The 6,438-nt window shown below is 30.6% G+C and overlaps 1 non-coding gene across 1 annotated transcript; it reads left to right on the forward strand.

Annotated features, from left to right (window-relative positions):
• Positions 1–3,944: 3,944 nt before the first annotated feature.
• Trnar-acg (transfer RNA arginine (anticodon ACG)) lies at positions 3,945–4,017 on the forward strand. The gene has a single exon. It is a non-coding gene; the product is annotated as a tRNA-Arg (tRNA).
• Positions 4,018–6,438: the final 2,421 nt, after the last annotated feature.

A 6,438-nucleotide genomic window follows, 5' to 3' on the forward strand; every position in this document is an offset into this window, starting at 1 on the left:
AAACTAATTTTTAAATTTATTTACCTATAGTTTATGTACTATAAACATTCATCTCAATCGTATATAATAGCGCATATACAAATTATATATATATATATATATATATATATATATATATATATATATATATATATATATATATAAGCAAGATGACCCGAAGTTACACGGAAGTTAAACCAGGATAGACGAATGTTTCGAACTCAAAATACTTTTATTGCCATCGAAATCCGTGAGATCATTCACCTTTTAAAAATCGAATGTTTTTTCTGCTCTAATCAGCGGCATTTAGTAGTGCCCCACGAAGTGATTTAATTTACAATACAAGGTTGTCTACATATTACTGTAGTGAGCGTTATATAAAGAAAGTTTTGTTTATATATTTACTTAAAGTAGTGTTTAAAATGTAAAAGTCAAGTATGGTTCAGTTCTGCTCTAACCAGAAACATTTATTTCGAACGTACCCCTATCTTATTAAAAACTTACTGTTGATTTTATACGCCTAGCGAGTTTGCTTATGCGGTTATAAACCTCTCAAATGCGCTTGTGACGTTAGGCTGTATAAGCGTTTTACTTTTGGTCGACATCCAACTCTTCTTTCTGTCATAAGGTGTTTTTCGATTATCGATTTTTTATAGTTTCTGGGAAAATTAAAATGAAAGATATATTAAATATATCAACTTAAAAAAGTATATATATAAACAGAAACATGAAAACATTTTCATAACTAATAACTATCAATTAAATGGAGCTAAATACTGATCCATATATTTGTAATTTAATATGCAAATGAGGTTACTTCCTGAATGTAAATTTCTTTGGAATAAATAGTATATGTAGAAATCATGTTATAATGAAAGTATATAAAATCCGCCTTCAGTATGAAAAGTTATTTGTGAAACTGTGTACTTCTTTGTACATATTGATCCATTTGTGAGCTAATACAAAACGACGGGAGAGAAATGCGGCTTTATTCTTATATATACATATATATATATATATATATATATATGCACACACATATATAAGTATATATATATATATATATAATATTTTGTATCATATCTCATCGTGTAAAGAGATACTCAACGTTATTGATAAACTATATTTATGAGAAATTTTGAAATGGTGTAAAATATACTTAAGAAATAATTTGATCCAGCAATGAATATTATAATTAACTTTATCACATGCATTTGCAAAGAAAATATTCTCACGAGATAGAGAAAACCTATGAAATTACTAATTATTGGGTAGCATTAATTTAAAAATTGTAAAAAAAAAATCTTCAGATGAGTTCAAAAATATGTATTAAGTTTCAAAATTGGATAGAAAGACATTACATCAATACAGATATTGAAAACTCAAATTGAAAGTGGTAAAGTGGTACTGAGTAGTAAAGTGATTGATTCCAATAAAGTCCAAAGCCAGAAGTCCGGGAATAGTGAAGTGATTGATTCAAATAAAATCCAAAGTCAGAAGTTTGTGAAAAGTCAGTATATGAGTGAAAACATCATGTAACCAAAATATAGTTTCATAAGCATGCAGCTTGTTAGTTTAACATATTAAGAAACGAATTGAACCTGGTAAAGTGTTATTGAGTCAGTGATTTTAAAATATATCTATGAATACAATTTTGAAACACTTCTTTATATACATTTTTTAATTATTCCAATATTTTAATTGCGTTAGTACTTTTCAGTATACATAGCGACCATGATTATATTACCTTCGTGACTTTTAATAATTTTTATATTGCAGATAATTATCCTAGTTTTAATATGTTGTCATCAATGAATAATGTTAATGCATAAATTGTTTCAGTTTTATGTCATTTAATTGGGAATTTATGCGAGATTTATTTTGCTTGTAAATGAATTATTCAGGCAAGTGAAACCTGGTAATTTTTTTAATGAGTGCATATTCCGAAGACTACAGTTGTATCCCAGTACTTAAAAAATAATCAGAAAGTTAACTACAGGGTGGAACGATACATTTCTCGCAGTAGAGAAGACGACGTGATTCTATTTTCGTTTGATAAAAATCGGCTTTCACGTTTTTTTTGGAAACTATCTACTAGTTGGTCAGTTGTGTACGAATCCTCAGGACGATAGGAGATTTCTATTATGTCTGAAACTGACACATTGTTCTACGAGTTAGTTCAGAGATGCACCACTGCAAAACTCATACTTTCTACCATCCAAGTTATAATTACAAGACCATTACAAACACGGTTTTCATTCAGAAAAAAAGGTTGTTAAGTAGTCGGAATTGTATAATCGATACGTGCGAGTCATAGGATTTTTATCTGTTTGGCAAGTTTGTCAGGAATTAGTATGCATGAATTATTTACGTTACAAATTACTTATGTTTCAAATAAGTACTTGCCTCACTGTCTCTGGGGTTTAGTTTCGATCTCAACTCGAGTAAATTGTGGGTTATTTACAAGAACAGAATTGGTTAGAAAAAAACATAATACTCGCATGCACATGTCGCAGTTTCTGTATGAATTAAAATATAATATTTATGCGTATTTTACGACCGGGCAACTGCTAGTATCACGAAAATCGTTTCGTTCAAAGAAGAACTACAAGTTTGTACTCTCTTCTCACTAGCCACCCTCCTCTACCGACCCGAACACGCTCGACTACTTCATTTGGTTATACATTAACATCATAGACATGACCTCTCACAACACCAAATCTAGCCTGCTCATCACCACCATCTGCTGAGTAACAGCCGAACTCCCGTCAACTTTAATTTAAATGCCGTAAATGTAATAATTTAATTAGTTTTGTAATGTTGATTCTTTTTTACTAGTAGTAATTAAGTAACAATCATTCGAATAAAGTTTCCAGTGAAGTTTAAACGACAGATATTTCTCTGATTGTTTGGTGCTTCCTTGCAATATAATGGACATGAAATGAGAATGTACTTTTTTAAGTTTGATAAATATTCCGTGGTTATGTTATGCGAAGTATGAGCACTTATGTTCCCCGTATATTTCGATGACAACACCACACACGTTTTTGTCATTCTACTCATAATTGTACTTAGTACATGATAAAATTATGAATATCAGTAACTTTGTTTTCCTAAGAAAAACATTTGAATCTTTACAAAGGAAAAAAAAACGCTCTGCTGTTTCATGAGTCTTTTCCTACTTAGGGTTTGTTAAAATTCAATTTCAAGTTTAGTTTGACGAGTGCTTGCCCTAAAAGTTACACCCTTTAAGCAGTGTTTACTCTTAAACAAGTATATTATATAAAAAGTATACAGTTAGCAAATTAGTCAAAAAACAATTTATTTTTCTTTATCTAATCATTTTTGGCACATTTGCGTTAAAATAATTATTTGATATTTTAATTCCGTAAGTACTGGATCTGAGGAGAGTAGAGATTTTTGTTTAGTCAGTTTTAACATAAACTAACGTAGATAATTTGCTCAGATATGATATTTACATGACTTTAAATTAGAATAGCGTTTATCAAATATTATTAATTATTTTATTTATTAACGCAAGCAGCTCACAAATTGTTGGTAAAGCAAAATGACTTGATTTGGGATTAATTTTCTAAATCAATTTCATTAAAAATAATTCATATTCGGTAATAGAACTTATTACTAATTTGTTTTTATCATTAAACCAATCATCATAGTTTGAATATTATGGTTCTCTTGATTCTATTGTTAGAATGTCCAGCTGTTTGTCTTTGGGTGGGTGGGGGAAGGGGTGATAAGGCGCGAATCGACCGGACAATTATGACTTCTCACATCGCCAGGATTCCCCGCTTATGAAAAGGTCGTTTCTACAGCTCGATTCCCAAGCATCTGCCTCGCCTCTGCTTATACACATTCTCAGAAAATAAGAGCTGACGAGTGAAAGTGAAAGCGTGTATGCTTAATTGAACTGTTCTAATAGCCTTAGTAGTCTCGGTAAACGACGTGGGCTTGTGGCGCAATGGATAACGCGTCTGACTACGGATCAGAAGATTCCAGGTTCGAATCCTGGCAAGCTCGTAATGTACTTTTTTATTAATATGATCTTATTTTATGATTCAAGTAAAACTGGATGCATATAATATCATTTAGCCACTGCCGTGTTTATGAATATGTAAATATTTCACACATCCAATTCATTCATTTTTATATCCAATTCAATTAGCCAGAATTGTGACCTTGACTTTGAACAGACCGTTTATATTAAGTAAAATTTTATACAAAACAGAATGATCAGTTGATTTGTTTGTTTGTTTTTTCCAAATAAGTGTTTAAGAAATTAATAAATTATTTTATTTGAAAACAGTAGGCTTTCTACGTATATTTAAATGAACATCAATTTATGTTGCTTGAAAATAAATAACATGAGTGATGTGAATTTTTACAAAATCAAATCAAATCACAACTCTAAAGATAATGAACAAAAAAACGGATGGGAGTTAACCGTTTCAGCGTTAACTAGCATATAAGCAACAACTTATTTTTTTCTTATATGGTCCTTCTTTCAAATGACACACATTTTGAATGATTACAGAAAATATCTTAAAGATGTTCTTTTCTTCATGTTACGGTTTACTAAATAGTAACTTGCAGTTACTATTTAGTCTCAAATCATCATAGTTAATCGATCTTGTGCATTGTCATTACAAAACGGTTGACCAATTTCAAATATACGTAATACTCTACTGCAGATGAAAAGAATTTGTGGGATAATATATTGTGGACATATTTACAAGATTTATTGCAACAAGCTCAATCTGTGAGTAAAGATTGCTATTAAATAATGAAAATATATTTATCGCAATTTAGGTACAGAAAAGCGTCTGCGTTTCATCCACAAAGGCAATCGTCAGATCAAGTGCTATTCCTGACGGTTCCATGCAAGGATACATCTCACATGCCTCTGTTGGATTTTTTATAATATGCTGCCTATCTATCTATCTATTTGCCCACCTATATATATATATGTATATATATATATATATATATATATATATCATACCTACAAGCAGTCTATCTACTAGTGATACGACGATCCCAATATTATTCTAGATTCCGATACAATTTGCAATTCGGATTCTTTGTAAATATCTAAATATGTAGGTACAGAATTTTAAACACGCGTAAAAACACACGTTAAATGTGTAGATATATATCTCAAAGGTTAAACTACACTTATGGCAAATAGTCTAGTTATTTTAGTTTTACTGGTAGTATAAAATGAATACATATTTATTACTTCAGCATTACTATAAGCAGTAGAAGGTTTTAAAAAAACGAATTCAAATAGAAAAGCTAATTGTAAGACTCACTTTTAGCACCGAACATATGCAACACATTTTCCGATTGCGATACCCCCAAAAGTTCCGATTTCTCCTGTTCTTGATGCTGAAAAATCGTCCCAATACTACTATCTCCCTATATATTTTTTACACACTCAGTATACTGCTACTTGAAATGAGTCTGTTCTCTACAGAAGATTATTGCTTATAGTAATGGTTATACACACACGCACGCGCGTGCGTGCGTGTGTGTGTATAACCATTACTATAAGCAATAATCTTCTGTAGAGAACAGACTCATTTCAAGTAGCAGTATACTAGTTTAAATGTACATAAATAAATATAAACTATACTTTTCTCTGTCAATGTTTCAGCAATGAATAAGTTGTGTTATTGATACTTATAATGACACTCATACGCTCTAAGCAACGTGACAATGGCTTGTGTATTACTATAAACTTGCTTCTATGGTTTCAAATGATCTGAAATATCAACAAGGGGAACCTTGATTGTACATATTTCTCATATATTAATATGCCCTCTTTTGGAAATGAGGGACGATTGGTAATAACACCAGTATCTAATGATCCTTATAGAATATGAAATATTTTTATGTATGAACACCGAGGAAGGGAAATATAATATATGAGAAATATTCGGAATCAAGTTTTCCCTTGCTTTTTTCAGATGATTTGAAACTATAACAAGTTCATGTCTCCCCTCTATCAAGTCTAGAAGTTTGGGAAGAAATATCAGATATTTTGTAATTCATATGCAAAATTAGGAAAACAAATTATTATGGATGAAACATTGGTAAAAGTGCAGTGTTTTTCCACGCTTAAAAACTCCTTTTAAATTACGACTTTACAAAGTTTTCGAGATTGCTGACAAACAAAAAAAAAAAAAACGTTTAAAATTCCAGGAAGCGAGTAGCCTCCGAGAACTGAAGAAATTATTGTCTTAAAAACTGGGAGATCATTTTTCTATATTAATTTAACGTAAAATGGGCAGCCACTTATAGCCACCTTTGGGGGGGTAGGATGATGTCTGTTTGTTTTTTGTTTTTTTTAAGGGTTTGTAATTGTTTATTTGGCAATTGGTCATAGTAGACTAACACAAAACCTTCTTTAAAAAACTTGTTTCTTTTTATAGTTTTTTT

The sequence above is a fragment of the Euprymna scolopes genome, chromosome 2 (assembly GCF_053919585.1).
Source record: "Euprymna scolopes isolate OS-2025 chromosome 2, ASM5391958v1, whole genome shotgun sequence".
In the NCBI taxonomy this organism is placed as follows: Eukaryota; Metazoa; Mollusca; class Cephalopoda; order Sepiida; family Sepiolidae; genus Euprymna; species Euprymna scolopes.